The 18,043-nt window shown below is 35.5% G+C and overlaps 1 protein-coding gene across 22 annotated transcripts in view; it reads right to left on the reverse strand.

Moving 5' to 3' along the window:
* BAZ2B (bromodomain adjacent to zinc finger domain 2B) overlaps positions 1-18,043 on the reverse strand; it is a 496,810-nt gene that overhangs the window by 205,215 nt on the left and 273,552 nt on the right. Inside the window, exon 5 of one of the 22 annotated variants that reach the window (XM_077153942.1) lies at positions 1,494-6,714. The exons of the other annotated variants lie outside the window; for them this stretch is intronic. The gene's annotated coding sequence lies outside the window, so the exon portion shown is untranslated. The remainder of the gene's footprint in view (positions 1-1,493; positions 6,715-18,043) is intronic. 22 annotated transcript variants of the gene reach the window in all.

Genomic DNA, 18,043 nt, shown 5'->3' on the forward strand with positions numbered 1-18,043 from the left:
TTCTCCTTTATTATAAGAAATCAGCAGGAAGTACATAATGTCTAGCTGTTTCTCTTTCTTTGAAGCATTTGCTGTCACTAACAATCAACTCATGGATCTAATAATTCATTAGAGGTATAAAAAAAGAGAAGATATTCTAATACTCCTTCTTTGTTTATTATCTGGAATACTTCTGTAAAGGAAAACTTCTCTAAATTGTGATGCCCTATAAATATATAAATCATATAGGAAAGTCAGATTAAATGATTGAGCTTTACTCATAGTATTCAAAATAATGAGAGCGTTCTCAAGCATACTCTAAAATTGATCAATTATGGTTTCTTTAAATACCATTATGTACTCATAAGTATCAAAACATTTGATGTATTTCAATATGTTGCAATTTTGGCCCTATTATTAATGTTCAAATTCATCCATATTTCACCTATGGGAACTTATCCAGGTTGACTCCTGAGTACACTAGATCTCGTTTATTATCAGGTGAGACAAAGATTACAGGCTCATCTTTTTATTTACTGCCTCAGACCTTAGATCAATCATTTCATGAAAGAATGCTGGTATTTTGAGTGGAAATTGGTATTTAAAAACCACAATCTGGGCTCTAGGGGTGCTTACTGCTACTAAACTTGTCCTATTTCTAGGTCTTCTCAGTAGCAGAGTTAAATTTTATTTAAAATTTCAAATAAAGTCATACCAATTCTTTAAATGCAAACTCAGAATGAGATTTTTACTGTACCTTATCAAGCTTTACATCTCTATTTCCTTTCTTTTAATTTGCTGAAAATCTCAGTTTTCAACACCTACAGCCCTTCACACAGAATTACTCATTTATGACCCATTACACAAACAACCTCAGAATTATGATACCAACTAACACAACAATATGGCTACTGAAAGAACAGTTATTTTCATTCTGAAGAAATGGTCCACTAGGAATGTATAATTCCTAGTCAAGTTATACTATTTCCAAGTCACTAGAAATAGTTTTTCCCTGTGTGCTTATACTTTCAACTAGAAACAAAATCAGATATATTCATTACATTTATTCTAATTTTTGATGATAGCATTTAATATTATTTTACACTATTTTATATGTAATATAAAATATATTTATGTAATATATAAAATATTTACATATTATTCCCAAGACAAATTTATAAAATAAGGCTTATTTAGAGAAGTATAGCTTATACACCTGAATCGTCCATTCTATTCTGATGGCAACTCTTTACAAGGATACCTTGGAGATATTGTGGATTAATTTCAGACCAACGCAATAAAGTGAATATCACCATAAAGCAAATCACATGAACTTTTTTGTTTGCAGCCATATAAAAGTTATGTTTATATTATACTGTAGTCTATTAAGTATGTAATAGCCTTATGTCTAAAAACATTCATACTTTATTAAAAAATACTTTATGGCCAAAAATTGCTAACCATCATTTGAGCCTTTAGCATATCATAATCTTTTCATTGATGGAGGGTCTTACCTCTGTGTTTATGTTTGCTGACTGATCAGGGTGGTGGTGGCTCAACAATGGAGTGACAATGGCAATTTCTTACAATAAGATGACAATGAAGTTTTCCATATTGATTGATTCTTCCTTTCACTAAAGATTTCTCTGTAGCATGTGATACTGCTTGAGAGCATTTTATCCACAGTAGAACTTCTTTCAAAATTGGAGTCAACTGTCTCAAACTCTGCTGCTACTTTATCAACTTAAGTAATATTCTAAATGGTTTCTTCTCATTTCAACAATGTTCACAATATCTTCACAAGGAGTAGATTCCATCTCAAGAAACCACTTTCTTTGCACAACCATAAGAAACAACTCTTCACATGTTAAAATATTATCCTGAGATTGTGGCTATTCAGTCACATCTTCAGGCTCCACATCTATCTTTAGTTCTCTTCATATTAATTACTATTAGATCTGTGGTTACTTCCTCCACTGAAAACTTGAACTCCTCAAAGTCACCCATGAGGGACGGAATCAAATCCTTCTGAAGTCTTTTAATGTTGATATTTTGACCTCCTCCCATGAATTACAAATGTTCTTAGTGACATCTAGAATGATGAATTCTAGTCAGGTTTTAAATTTACTTTGCCCAATCCATAAGAGGATTTACTATCTATAGCAGCTTTAGCTTTATGAAATGTATTTCTTCAATAGTAATACTTGAAACTCAAATTGATGCCTTGATCATGGGCTGCAGAAAGGATTTTGTGTTAGGAGGCATAAAAACAACATTAATCTTGTATGTCTCCAACAGAGTTCTTGGGTGACTAGGTGCATTGGCAATGAGCAGGAGCATTCTGAAAGGAATTTTTTTTTTCTGAATAGTAGGCTTTAACAGCAGGTTTTAAAATATCCAGTAAACCATACTGTAAATAGATCAGCTGTCATACTGGCTTTGTTGTTTCATTTATAAAGCACAGGCAGAACAGTTTTAGCATAATTCTTAAAGGCCCTAGGATTTTCAGAATGGTAAATAAGCACTGGCTTCAACTTAAATTCACCAGCTGCACTAACCACTAACAAGAGAGTCAGTCTATTCTTTGAAGCTTTGAAGCCACGCAATAACTTCTGAATAACTAGGTTAAGTCTTAGATGGCATCTGTTCTAGTTTGCTAGCTGCCAAAATGCGATATACCAGAAACAAAATGGCTTCTAAAAAGGGGAATTTAATAAGTTACTAGTTTACAGTTCTAAGGCTGAGCAAATGTCCCAGTTAAAACAAGGCTATAAAAATGTCCAATTTAAGGCATCCAGGGAAAGATACCTTGGTTCAAGAAGGCCGATGGCATTCAATATTTCTTTCTCAGCTGGAAGGGCACATGACAAACATGGCGGCACCTGCTGGCTTTCTCATGGTGCTACAAAAAAGGGACTCTCCAAAATGTTTCCTTTTTTAAAGGATTTCAGTAAGCAATTCCACCTTCAATGGGTGGAGACACACCTCCATGAAAACAATCAAAATGCTCCCACCCAGCAATACTGAATGAGGATTAAAGGGCATGGGTTTTCTGGGGTTCACCACAGATTCAAACCAGCACAGCATCTTCTCCCAAGAGAAGGTGGTTTCATCTACACTGAAAATCTGTTGTTTAGTGTAGTCATCTTCTTCAATTTTCTTAGCCAGATCTTCTGGAAAACTTGCTGTAGCTTCTGTATCAGCACTTGCTGCTTCACCTGCATTTTTATGTCATGGAAATGGCTTCTTTCCTTAGGCCTCATGAACCAAACTGGATTAGCTTCAAACTTTTCTTCTGTAGCTTCCTCTCAGCCTTCAAAGAAATGAGTATTCAGGTGCTGCTCTGGATTAGGCTTTGACTTAAGGAATGCTGTGCCTGGTTTGACCTTCTGTCCAAGCCACCAAAACTTCTTCATGTCGGCAATAAGACTGTTTCACTTTCTTTATTTCCAACTTCATTCCTTTATGATCCAAGAAAGTGTTCTGTATGATTTCAATCTTTTTAAATTATTGAGAGTTGCTTTGTGACCCAGCATATGGTCTATCCTTGAGAACGATCTATGAGCACTTGAGAAAAAGGTGTATCCTGCTGTTGCGGGGTATAATGTTCGATAAATGTCTGCTAAATCTACTTCGTTTATTGTATTATTCAAATTCTCTGTTTCTTTGTTGGTCCTCTGTCTAGAAGCTCTGTCCATTGATGAGAGTGGGGAATTAAAGTCTCCAACTATTATGGTAGATGTGTCTATTTCAGTGTTTTCAGTGTTTGCCTCATGTATTTTGGAGCACTCTGGCTTGGTGCATAAATATTTATGATTGTTATGCCTTCTTGTTGAACTGTTTCTTTTATTAATACATAGTGTCCTTCTAAATGCTTTACATTTGAAGTCTAATTTCTTGGATATCAGCATATGCTCTTTTCTGATTGTTATTTGTATGAAATATCTTTTGCCAACCTTTCAGTTTCAACCTGTTTTTCCTTGGATCTAAAATGCATTCACTCCTGTAGACAGCATATAGATGAGTCCTGCTTTTTAATCCATTTGCCAGTCTATGTCGTTTGATTGGGGAGTTTCATCCATTAGCATTTAATGTTATTACTATAAGGGAAGTACTTTCTTCTAGCCATTTTGCCTTCTGGATTTTATATATCATATCTAATTTTTCCTATTTTTACCGTTACTGATAGTCTTCATTTCTACACTCTTCTCCACACCTCTCTCTCCTGTCTTTTCCTATCTGTCTTTAGTATTCCCTTTAGTATTTCTTGCAGAGCCAGTCTCTTAGTTACAAATTCTCTCAGTGACTTTTTGTCTGAAAATGTTTTAATTTCCCCCTCATGTTTGAAGGACAATTTTGCTGTATATAGAATTTTTGGTTGGCAGTTTTTCTTTCAGAATCTTAAATATATCATACCACTTTTTTCTCGCCTCCATGGTTTCTGCTGAGAAAGCTACACATAGTCTTATTGGGCTTCCTTTTTTATGTGATGGATTGCTTTTCTCTCATAGCTTTCAAAATTCTCTCTTTCTCTTTGTTATGTGACATTCTGATTAGTAAATGTATTGGAGTACAACTGGTTGTATCTACTCAGTTTGGGGTATGCTGCACTTCTTGGACCTGTCTTTCATAAGAGCTGGGAAATTTTCAGTGATAATTTCCTCTATTAGTCCTTCTCCTCCTTTTCCCTTCTCTTCTCCTTCTGGGATACCCACAACACATATATTTGTGTGTTTCATATTGCCATTCAATTCCCTGAGTCCCTGTTCATATTTTTCCTATTCTTCTCCCTATATTTTCTTTTGCTTGTTGGATTTCACATGTCCTGTCCTCCAGTTCACTAATCTTATCTTCTGCCTCATGGAATCTAACATTGTAGGTTTCCATAGTTTTTTTCATCTCTTCTACTGTGCCTTTCATTCCCAAAATTTCTGTGATTTGTTTCTTCAGACATTTGATTTCTTCTTTTTGTTCATCCCTTGCCTTTTCTATATCCTCCCTCAATTTGTTGATTTGATTTTTGATGAGATTTTCCATGTCTGTTCAAACATCCTGAATTAATTATTTAACTCCTGTATCTCATATGAATTGTTCGTCTGTTCCTTTGACTGGGCCATATCTTCAATTTTCCTAGTATGATTCATTATATTTTGCTGGCATCTAGGTATTTAATTTCCTTAATTAGTTTATTCTGGAGATTTTCACTCTTTTACCTAGGATTTTCTTGCTGGATTACTTCGTTGTCTATCTGTTCTTTGACATTCAGTTCAGCTTATTAGATAGCATAGGTTTTGTTTAACAGATCAGAATTTTTCAGTTCTTGTTTCTTACCCTACCTGTATGGTGACTTTTTTTTTCACCCCTTAGAAGGGTCTACTTAGGTATTATAGACCCCAGTCAGATTTTGCCAGACCAAACTGGCCTCTTCTCAGGAGAAAAGAGTCACCTGCATCAATTTTCCCTGAGGATGAGACCCAGAAGGTTGAAAGACTTTTCTATGAAGCCTCCAGACTCTGTCTTTTTCCTATCCTGCCCAGTATGTGGCACTTGTTTGCTTGAGGTTCCCACCAGCAGCAAGTGATGTGGTGCCTTTAACCTCAGCAGATTCTCACTACTGGAGGTGTGGTTGAAACAGAGGAGAGGCTGTAGACTGGCTTTAACTGCTTCAGTTTTCCAGTCCCTGGGGTCTGAATTCCTTGAGGGAGGGATTCCATCTGAGCTGGGTCCCACCCCTCTTCTGGGGAAGGCATAGCCTCCAGGGAATTATCTCCTTTCACCTAACCAGCCTCTTTGTCTCTTAGACAAGCTTAGTTCCACCCTTGCTTGGGGCAGTTGGAGCCTGAGAAGCCAGGCTGTTGTAAAAAAAAAAAAAAAAAATCCTTTTCAGAGCAGGACCCCTGTTCCTTGGGTTTGTTAATCAAGAGCTTAAGCTGGTATGTTGCTCTATGTATCTCCACGTCCTATGTGCCTCCTCCTTTTCTTTTTAGGGTCCAGACCTTTTCAAGTATTTTGTGGACTCTGATCCAAAAAAAAAACCCTGTTTGTTTGTTTTTTTTCCCCATCAGCCCTGCCTCCTCTCCACAGGGGGAAAAACTATTAACTTTAGCTTTTATTCAAGGTTTAGCTGAGATGGGGACCTATTTTTAGTAGTCAGAATTTGTTAATTAATTCCACAGTTGGAGCGTGGTTGAGCTCAGCCCCTTCCTGTCAGTAAAGATTCTTTCCTTTCCCCTCTCGGAACCAGCCTGTGGGGGAGGGGGACTGGCATCCGCAGCTTGGGGAACTCAAGGTTCTGGGTGGCACTGCAGCTGGTCCAGCTTGTCCAGACTGGTGTACGCTGTGTGTCCGGTCACTGATGTGGCCTCAGCAGTTGTTCTGTACTGTTCCTGGCTATTTACTAGCTGCTCTGGAGGACAAACTAAATTCCACATCTCACTAAACTGCCATCTTGGATTCCCTCCTTCTGTTTCACTTCCTTATCATTTGTGTGTTTACCGGAGTAGCACTTTTCATTTTCTTCAATAACTTTTCCTTCATATTCTCAGCTTGGCAAACAGTTTGACAGAAGTGGCTTAGCTTTTGATATGCCTTTCTCACTAAGCTTAATCATTTCTAGGTTTTGATTTAGAATGAGAGAAATGCTACTCTTCTTCTCTTTTGAACATTTAAGAGGCCACTGTAGGGTTTTTAATTAGCTTAATTTCAATATTGTTGCATCTGAGAGAATAAGGAGGCCTGGGGAAAGGGAAAGAGATGGAGAACAGCTGGTTGGTGGAGCAGTCAGAACACACACATTTATCAATTAAAATTGCTGTCTTATATGGGTGTGGGTCACATCACCCTAAAACTAGTAAATAGTAACGTTAGAGATCACAAATCCCCATAACAGATACAATAATGAAAAAGTTTGAAATATTGTGAAATTATCAAAAAGTGACAGGGAGAAAGGAAGTAGGCACATGGTATTGGAAAAATGGTGCTGATAGACTTGCTCAACTCAGGCTTGTCACAAACCTTCAATTTGTAAAAAACAGTATCTTTGAAGCATAAAGCACAATAAAATGAGGTGTGCCTGTGTGTAACAGGTATGTGTGCGTGTGTGTATTCTCCATTGTTAGATATTAGTGTAGTGATTTTTCCACATTAATTCACTAAATGTTCTTCACAGTACAATTATTTTATATACACAACATATGATATTTGAAATTTAAAAGGAAAGACAATATTTTAAAATGATAGCTACATTGTAATCCTTTTTGTTAGAAATTCTGTCCTTTTAGATCACTGAGATTAAAGGTCAGGACTCTGGCACTAAAGACAGCAAGCAATTTTGATGAATCAAAGACCAGTATTTCAAAGGGAAAGTCTAAATCTGTGCTGCACAATATGGTGGCTATTAAGTAAATGCAGCTAATTAAAATTAAATAAAATTTAATTTTATTAAAAATTCAATTATATCTATATTTCAAGTGCTCAATAGCCATTAAAAATCATCATTTTAGAAAGTTCTATTATACAGTGCTGGTCTACAGATACTCTCTCCTCAGATATTGGCCTTCTGGCTAAATGAGGAAGCCTGTTTCATACTGAGAAACTAGTGCTGTTAAAACTATTACAAGATGAGTTGGCAGCTTTAGGGCAAACACTACCTTGTTAAAACTTGTTTTAGAAAGGTTGATAAGTAAGGAGTTCTATGAGACAGCAGTTACTGCCATGAAGAAATTGAGACTGTTACCATGCTGTCATGATTTTTTTCAGTTTTTTTTAACATTGCCAAAATATTAGGAAATATGATTAAAATCATACGGAGATTATTTAAGAGAGAAGTTTATTTATATACTATGCCCTTAGAAGCTTGCATTAGTCAATTAGAAGATAAACTCAATTAACTGTTATATCTTATATTACTTCACAAAGTTTTCCAACAAAGTGCTACTAGCACAAATCACAAGAGTTTCGACCTGATTTCAGTATGATAGGTCCAGTTATTATTGGCAGAAGAAGCCATATACATGTAGGTTTTCAATGTATTTAGAGAGGCAGAATTTAACAGAACTAAAAAAAAACAGGTGGAGTAGAATATGAGCAGGTACAGGGTATCTTTTGGATGAGTTTTTCCTGCCCCTCCACTGATGCTACTGACATTATTTTTATAGGTAGTATCTTTCAAAAGTTGAAAAAGAAGTTAAACTCTTGATACTCTACTGTTCTTTCTATTTTAATTTATATTAGAATTCTAGAAGAACCTACTATTCCAGTTAAAAAGGCAAGAATAAATAATTCTCAGGAAATATTGGCTTCCAACCCTACAAGTGGAATCCAGATTTTTTGTACACCATCAAGTGATGTGGGAGGAGCCATACAAAATTCTTAGAATTCCTCCAAAGATCAGAGGCATAGACTCCAAACTCTCCAGCCATGACAAATAAAAATGGGACATTAAATTAGCTGGACACCTCAGATATCACCTGAACATTAGGGTCTTTTTATTCTGCATATTCAGTTACAGAGGTGTAGATCAAAGTTTTTTCATCCAGATGCAACAAAATGACACCAATTATATAAAACTTAACCATCTGTGGACACGTCAAATGTTCAACTCTCCGAAAACATTTATTAAACCATGAAGCATGAAAGGTGTTTGAGATATAATGAATAAGTCAGTTAGGTTCAGGATCCTGCATTACGAGTTTAGAGTCTAGTAAGTTGAAGCAATGGTGCAAACCTGATCAAAACTGGATTAAATAGGTTCTCGTAGGAAACTGACCTAAGTGAGAGGACAGTGGTACCAGGTATCAATTCAGGGAACTGGGTGGTCTTGTGGGGGGCTGACAGTATAAATGAGAATTCAGAAAAGTTGGAAAATAATTTAGATATATAGAGTGGGAAGGTATTAAATGTATTTTTTATTTTGTACATGATTAGGGTTATTATATAGAAAAGCATACATATTTTTCATATTCAGGAAAATACAAAAAGCATTTAATGTGAAAAACTGCTTCTGAAAATAAATTACCATCCTAGAACCCCATTCCAAATAAAGATTGATAATTGTTTTATAATATACAGACCATAACATAATTTGGGGGGGGAGGGGCATAGGCTGGGTATTGAATCTGGGCCTCCTGCATAGTGGGTGAGCATTCTACCACTGAACCACCCATGCACCTTAATAATTTTAATTATTCTCTAATGATTACACCTATTATGTATCCACAATTGTGAATTTTAATATCTATAGGTATCACATGATAGCCTCTCATATTGTAGTAAAGTAGGAAAAACAGAAATGGGTGACCAAAATTATACACAAATTTTAGTAAAGGAAGAAATGTTGTTCAAAATATAATGCTACTTAATAAAAGCCATCCAACTTGGAAAGGAAGAAATAAAATTATCCTATTTGTAGATGACATGATCTTATATTTAGAAAATCCTGAACAATGTACAAGAAAGTTATTAGCACTAATAAATGAAATCAGTAAAGCGGTGTGATACAAGATAATATGCAAATGACAGTACTGTTTCCACTCAACAGCAAGGAACAATCCAAAACGGAAATCAAGAAAATAATTCTGTTTACAATAGCAACTTAAATAATAAAATATCTAGGAATAAATTTAACCAAAGTTGTATAGGGCATGTATGCAGAAAACCACAAATTATTGCTGAAATAAAGACCATTCCATATTCATAGTTTGGAAGACTTAATATTGTTAAAATGGCAATAATTCCCAAAGTAATTTACAGATTTAACTCAATTGTAATAAAAATTCCAGTCACCTTCTTTACAGAAATAGAAAATCTAATCATTAACTCATATGGAAGGACAAGAGACTTCAAATATATAAAACCAATTTGACAAAGTACAAAGTTGGAGGAGTCATACTTTCCAATTTCAAAATGTATAACAGACCTACAGTAATCAAAAGAGTGTGGTTCTGGCCCAAGGACAGATATATAGAACAATGAAATAGAATTGATAGTGCAGAAATAAACTTAGACACCCATAATCAGCTGAATTTTTAAAATTTTTTTCTTTTCAATTACTTCCAAACATACAGGACAATTGGGAAAATAACAGAAATCCCATACAGAGAACTCCAACATAATCCATTCCCCGTAGATCCAAGATCCACCAGTTTTAACATTTTGCCAAATTTCCTATGATTCGAAGGATCAATCCATCAATCTACAATCCGTCTATCTATCAATCTGTGTATTTATTTAGCAATACATTTCTTCAACACTTAAATGTATGTATCATGATCCTTGAACACTTAATACTGTTGGGTACATTTCATAAGAACAAGGACAGTCACTTATGTAATCTACCTTTTTTTTGGTATGCTGTATGGCTGGGTTACATTTCATTATTTTTCCATGTGAGTATCCCATTATTGCAGCACCATTTGCTGAATTTTTGTTTGTTTGTTTTGCTTGTTTGATTGTTTTTTGGGGGGAAGTGCATAGGCCAGGAATCAAACCAGGTCTGCCTCATGGCAGGCGAGAATTCTACCACTAAACTACCCTTGCATCCCTACGTAACCCTCTTAATGTCAGTTATCAAGTTCAAGAACGTTAACCTTGATATAAAGCTTGCAGTCTATTTTTTCTACATGTTCCAAAAACATCTTTTTGGGCCTCTTTTCCTCCCTTATTAGGTCCTATCCAAGATCATGTGTCACATATAAAGGTCTTTATCTCTTTAGTTGCTCATTCTTCTTTTTTTTTAATTGTGGGAAAATATGTACAACATAAGCTTTCCCATCTCATTCATTCCCAAACATACCTTCCAGTGGGAATACTCATATTTACATTGCTATAATACCTTCACTACCTTTGATTACTAAAATTTCGCCATCTCCTCAAACAGAATCTCATTATACATGAACTCTTCATATCCCCTCTTCTAAACTCCTGGCTAACTATACTCTAATTTCTACCTCTCTGAACTTGCATATTCTCCAATATTTTCTTCGTATTAGAATGTTGTTTAACATCCTAAAGGCATAAACAATCTCTTTCACTTAGATGCCAACTCAACTTATATAGTATACACAAACTATGTTACTATACCACTCCGTACCCCCACCTATAAATAGTGCTTGTCACAAATTGCATATGTATACCTTAAGAGTCTAAAACCACTGATATATCATTACATTTTATGCATTTAACATTTAGATCCTACAGAAAGTAAATAGTGGAGTTACAAACCAAAAATACAATAATGTTAGCATTTATATTTAGCCAAGTCATCACAATTACCAAAATTTATTTCTTCATGCAGCTTTGATCGATTGTCCTTTTCTTTCAACTTCTTATGCATCTCTTGTAGGGCCAATCAACAGGTGAAAAACTCCCTCAGCTTTTGTTTTTCTAGGATTCACTTAAAATTTCCCTCAGCTTTTTTTTTTTTTTTTTTGGCATGGGCAGGCACCAAGAATCAAACCTGGGTCTCTGAGTCTCCAGCATAGCAGGTGAGAATTAGGCCACTGAGCCACTGTTGCACTGCCCTCTCCCTGATTTTTGAATGGCAGTTTTGCCAGATATAGAATTCTTGGTTGGCAATTTTCTGCTTTAAGCACTTCAAATATGTCATCCCACTGCATTCTTGTCTCCATGGTTTCCAGTGAGAAACTGGGACTTAATTTTATTGGAATTCCCTTGTATATGATACGTTGCTTCTCTCTTGCAGATTTCAGAACCTGTGGCATTTGAAAGTTTGATGAAAATACATGATGGTCTGGGTCTATTTGGGTTTATCCGGTTTGGAGTTTGTTCAGCCCCTTGGATGTGTATACTCATGCCTTTTGCTAAATTTGAGAAGTTTTCAGCCATTATTTCTTTAAATATTCTCTGACCCTTCTTCTCCTTCTGGGGCTCCCATAATATGTATGTTGGCATGCTTGATGATGTTCCACAGATTCTTCAGGCTCTATTTACTTTTCTTTCTTCATTTTTCTTTCAGCTCCTCAGACTAGATGATTTCAATTGTGTTATACTCAAGTTCACTGACTCCTTCTCCTGTCAGCTCCAATCTGCTATTGTATTGCTAGGGGATTTTAAATTTCTGTTCCTGTGGTCTTCAGCTCTGTTTGGTTCTTTTTTATAATTTCTGTCTCTATAATGATATTCTCTATGTGGTCACCTATCACTTTCCTGATTTCCTTTAGTTCTTTGTCGATGTTTCTTTCCTTTAGCTTCTGAGCATATTTAGAACCATTTTTAAAAAGTCTTTAATGTGTCCCACATCTCATTGTTCTTCCCACTGATGGTTTCAAATGCTTTAATATTCTTCTTTGCCTGGGCCATCATTTTTTTGTGACTTGTATGTTTTGTAATCTTTTGTTGAAACCTGACATTTTGCTATTTTAACGTATTATTGCTAGAATTTAGAGTCTGAGGCATCTCTTTCTTAAGCTTATATCCAGCTAGCATTATGACAGAACTTTCTTTGAACGCCAGGAGCTAACAAAAAAAAAAAAAAAAGAGGAAGGAGGAAACAGTAAAAACTTTTCTCAGTCTTTGCTGATTGACCTGTGCAAGTGCTGTCATTTACAGCTTATCCACACAATGAGTTTAGAGAATAGCTCCAGGCAAAGTGTACAGGCTCCCTGATTCTTTCTGCACATATGTCCTCAGGAAGAAACGTGTGACCCTAGGAATTTTCCCACTTCTACTGATATGAATGTCTCCTCTTTTCCAAGAAAAACTTTCCTCTTGGTCCTAGATACTATCCTCTGTGCCCTACAGCAAACAATCCATTGCTCCAGGCAGTTCAACTTGACTGCTCTCCCACAGTGTTCTGTAGGAGAACTCTGTGAACTGCTTTATACATGCATGACAAATTCTGGGATAGTGAGTCCCTCAAGTCACTACCAGACAAACTGGGCCAGGCATATTTTGCTACCAGCATGTGCACAAGGGTTACCCAGGGTTACAATGCTCCCTCTGAAACTGGGACTAGGGATCCACAATCTGGTTTGGCAACCAGCTCTCTCATAATTGAGATTTTATTGGTTGTTTTGAAGAGCAGCACACAGGTGTTATGAACAACTTGTATATGATTTTTAACATACATATTTAACAACTAAATATCCATGTAGTCATAATTCTTTTCTAAAGTTATTCTTGTGACTTTCCAGCTTAAAATTCAGGCCAATTTTCCTTAAGAGGACATCAAGTATCAGTTTCTCCAAATGTTGATAACTTGTTGTAAGTCCTACTAATTCACAATTCAGTATCATACACACAACATATTCAAATTTCCAGTTTTTCATAACATGTAACAAAGTTATTAGGGAAACTGGAATATCATGACCAAAGATGTTACAGAGAACACTCAGAGACAACACAGAAGAATGGATTTCTCTAGGAAACAATTCTATTTAAAAACATGGGAATAGATGTAGCTTAAAATGTTTAACACATATCAAATACATGACTGTGCCTCCAAATCACCATTCAGTATGCCATATATAATAGAACATAATGATGTTTCACTTTTTCATGAAAGTGAAAAGTCCACCAGCAGAATGGGAGCAATATTTGGAAACCTGATAAAGGTTTAAACTCCAGAATATATAAAGAACTGTCATAAATCAAAAACAAAAAGATAAGCAACCATATAAAAGGTGGGCAAAGAACCTGAATAGACATTTTTGCAAAGAAGCCAATAAGCACATTAAAAGTTGCTAAACATCACAAGCAATTAGGGGAATGCAAATCAAAACTACAATGAAAGGGCAGGGAACAATGGCTCAATGGCAGAATTCTCACCTGCCATGCTGGAGACCCAGATTCTATTCCTCCTGCCTGCTCATGCCAAAAAAAAAAAAAAAAAAGAAAATACAATGAGATACCATCTCACTCTCATTAAGATGACTAATATTTAAAAGAAAAGAAGTGCTAGTGAGGATGCAGAGAAATAGAAACCTCAGTATAGTATTGGTGGGATTGAAAATGGTGCAGCTGCTATGGAAAAGAGTTTTGTGGTTTCTCTAAGAGTTAAACATAGAATTGCCATATGACCCAGCAATCCTACTTCTAGACATATCCCCAAAAAATGGAAAGCAAAGACTTAAGGAGATATGTGTCCATCAATATACATAGCAGCATTATTCACAAAAGTCAAAAGGTTGAAGTAATCTGAGAATCCATCAACAGATGAATGAATGAATAAAATGTGGCATATACATAAAAGGAAATACTGTTCAGCCATAAAAAAGAATGAAATTCTGATACATGCGAGTACATCAGTGAACCCTGATGACATCATGTTGAGTGAAATAAATCATACACAAAGGGATATATATTGTACAATTTCATCTATATGACATAAGTAGAATATGAAAATTCAGAGATGGGAAGTATGGAGTAGAGGTTAGCAGGGGTGGATAGACGGGTCATCACATGGGGAGGAGGGTGGAGGAGTTCATTCATAGTGATTACAAAGTTTCTATTTGGGGTGAACGCAAAACTCTGACAATGGACAATTGTAAGGGTACCACAACATTGTAAATGTGATTAATCCCACTCAATTGTATGCCTGGGAGTAGTTCAGATGATATATTTTATATTTTATGTATGCTTCCACAATTTAAAAAAAGAGAGAAACTGAGGACACATGACAAATAAATACAGTATCTGGTCCAAAACTGTATCTAAAGATGGAGGGTAAAATGCCAAAAAGGTCATCATTAAGACATATGAAAAAAAGTGTAATACTGATTGTAAAAAAAATAAATAAAAGTAATGCTACTAAAGTTTAAAAAATTAGAAATGTGAAAATTTTGATATAATTTCAAGGAAAATTAAGAATTTATTCCTTCTCTGTCTTCTATATTCAAATGGCTGGTCTGTTATTTAGGCACGTAACAACTTTTATCGCACACCTATTACAAACTCATACCCTAATAGTTAGAATATAAAGACGATTAACTCAGAGTCTTTGCTTTATAAAAAGTTCACCTTGTAATTTTCTCTTGATTTTTTTTTTAATTTCATACTATTCTCACCATTACTTCAACCAAATCTGGATTACTACATAAATTTTTATTTTTCTGATGAGTACAGACATATCTGTTCACTCTACTAAATTCAGAAAATTCTTTTTTTAAATGCAGTTAAAAAACTTAAAACTCAACCTCCTCACACACTGTATATAACATCTATGTCCTGAACGTGTGTTATTTAGGCTCTAAGGTATGGTATTGCTGTTTTTTCTCACCCTGAGATAAATGAAAAGTATTACCCAATCTCTCTTCATCTTTAGAATCAGATGAGGGAAAGAGTGGTAAGAAAGGACAGCTGGAGGCAAAGAGAGACAATGGACAAAGGATTTTGGAGAAAGGCAGCATCACTGATAAACATTTGCCTCAATGATGACAGTTTTCAGGAAAGTAAAGTTCGACCCATTACTCCCAACCAGGAAGTAAGAAGGCCCATGCCCCATTGTGCTTTGCCTGTGCTGCATTTATGTTCCCCCTACAGACATTCTAACTCAGGAGACAGAAACTGTTGTTAAGGGAATCCTATCCATTGTTTCTGATAACTTAACATGACACTCTTGTTAAAGCTGTGTGAATCAGACATGACTCAAGGAGACAATGGCCAGAAATCTATGATTTGTGTGAGCTGCTTGAAAAAGACATGAGGATCTAATCTGATGCTCTGACAAGAATTTTAATTACTAGAAACAGGGGTTGTTGTCACTGAGTTGAGAGTTCATAAAATCTGTGGGACTAAGTATATGAAGCTAAAGCAAAAGAAAAGTGGATTAGGAAAAGTGATGGAAGAGCAGAGCACAGAGAGAAGCTAAATAGCCCCAAGATGGAGAAGATGAGAATACAGTCAATTCCACTTTATTTTCCTTAGGTCTATTTGTTTGCTTTTAATATTCTCCAAGACTTCTCTGTAGTCTTCCAGTTACCTCTCCTTTTACTTGAGATGTCATGAATTCCTGCTCTTTGCAATCTAAATAGACTAGAAGAAAACTTCATATCAAATGTTAAACTCATTCTTGTCTTCATCAGTTCATGCTATTTACAGCATTAAGACATATTCTGATTTCCCTTCCAACAATCCAAAACTAAACTCCTTCAAATATACACCCAAAAGCCACTTTATCCATAAAGTTTTATCTAACTAATCTCAGGTCACAATTTCCCATCTTTGAATTACAGAGCAATTTAGCCTCTATCCAGGAAGATGTTGATTACATTGATTTTACTGCTCTATATTTTTTTTATTGTTTTATGAACTCACTGTATTCTTCAGCATCCACCCTGTACGTCTGTTGACATTTAGTTTCTAAATCAGTAAAATGTTATTAATTACACCTACTCAAAGAGTTGCTGGGTTTGGCCAGAATAGAGGGGAAAAAAAAATCTCATTTCTTTCAATGGGGAAACAGCTCATTAAAAGACAATCCTTCATATAGTCTGTATTTTAAAACTTCAACTTCTGAGTGAGACCAAAGGGAGAAATGTTTATTTGGTTCAAAATTTATATTTCGGATAGCATTACCTAATTTACCTAGTATAGTCAGTTTAGTTGAAAACCATAAGTATAAGAAATCTTGAATAGGGTGTGAAATTTTGTTGGTTTGTTGTCCAGGTTAGTACGAGGCCACAATACATCTCAGAGTAATATGGGCAGTGAATAAAGAAGTATTTGCAAAGTATTTGGGATGGAGGAGAAAGGAGGAAATATTCAACCTCTCCATGTGGAAAATTTCATTCTCGCAAGCAGTAGGGACAACCAAATCAATAGGCCAAGCCCTCAATCTTGGGGTTCACCCTATGAAACTTATTCCTGCAAAGGATAGCCTAAGCCTACTTAAAATTCAGCCTAAGAGTCACCCCCAGAGAACCTCTTTTGTTGCTCAGATGTGGCCTTTCTCTCTAAGCCAATTCGACAGATAAACTCAGTGCCCTCCTCCATAAGTGGGACATGACTCCCAGGGGTGCAAATCTCCCTGCAATGTGGAAAAGAACTCCTGAGATGGGCTGGGACCTGGCATCAAGAGATTGAGAAAGCCTTCTTGACAAAGGGGGAAGGGGAAGAGACAAATGAGGCAAAATAAAGTTTCAGTGCCTGAGAGATTTCAAACAGAGTTGAGAGATTATCCTGGAGGTTATTCTTATGCATTATATAGATATTCCTTTCTAGTCAATGGTGATTGGAGTGACTGGAAGGAAGTACCTGAAACTGTTGAGCTGTGTTTCAGTAGCCTTGATTCTTGAAGATGATTATATAAAGACATAGTTTTTACAATGTGACTGTGTGATTGTGGAGACCTTGTGCCTGATGCTCCTCTTATCTAGGGTATGGTCAGATGAGTAAAAAAAATATGGATAAAAAATTAAATAATAAGGGGAAAAGAGGTAAAATAAATTGGGTAGATGGAAATACTAGTGATCAATGATAGAGAGGGGTGAGGGGCATGGTATGTATGACTTTTTTCTTTTTATTTCTTTTTCCGGAGTGATACAAATGTTATAAAAAATGAATATGGTGATGAATACACAACTGTGTGATGATATTTTGAGTCACTGATTGTATACCATGTATGGAAAGTATATGTGTGAAGATTTGTCAATTAAAATATTTTTTTGAAAAAAAACACAATCCTATTTCTTAAGTTATATGTGAGGATAAATAAGTTAAAAATTTCAGGACCATTTTCAACTCCAAGCAGATTCCTTTCACAGTTAAACCTATACAGAAGCTTAAGTAATATATTAGGGTATCCCCGTTTGCCCTTCAAAAGAGTGTTATCTTTAGTTTAGCTTTAGATAGTATAATTTTAAGATTTGTTCTCAGATAACAATGAAATTCTGGGTTTTGTTTTTAGATAACCAAAAAAGTAAAACTGCTTTTTCCTGAGAAGTTAATAAATGTTGTATCTTTCATTACTCAAAAGATTGTGTTCAGACTATAACATCACTTTTTCAGCAATTTAGGGGACATTTTTTCTTTTTGACATTGATAATCTCCCAAATTCCACTAATAGCTACTCTAACTCCCTCCACTATTTTCTTTACTATAAAATTTG

This window comes from Tamandua tetradactyla, chromosome 3, assembly GCF_023851605.1.
Source record: "Tamandua tetradactyla isolate mTamTet1 chromosome 3, mTamTet1.pri, whole genome shotgun sequence".
NCBI lineage: Eukaryota > Metazoa > Chordata > Mammalia > Pilosa > Myrmecophagidae > Tamandua > Tamandua tetradactyla.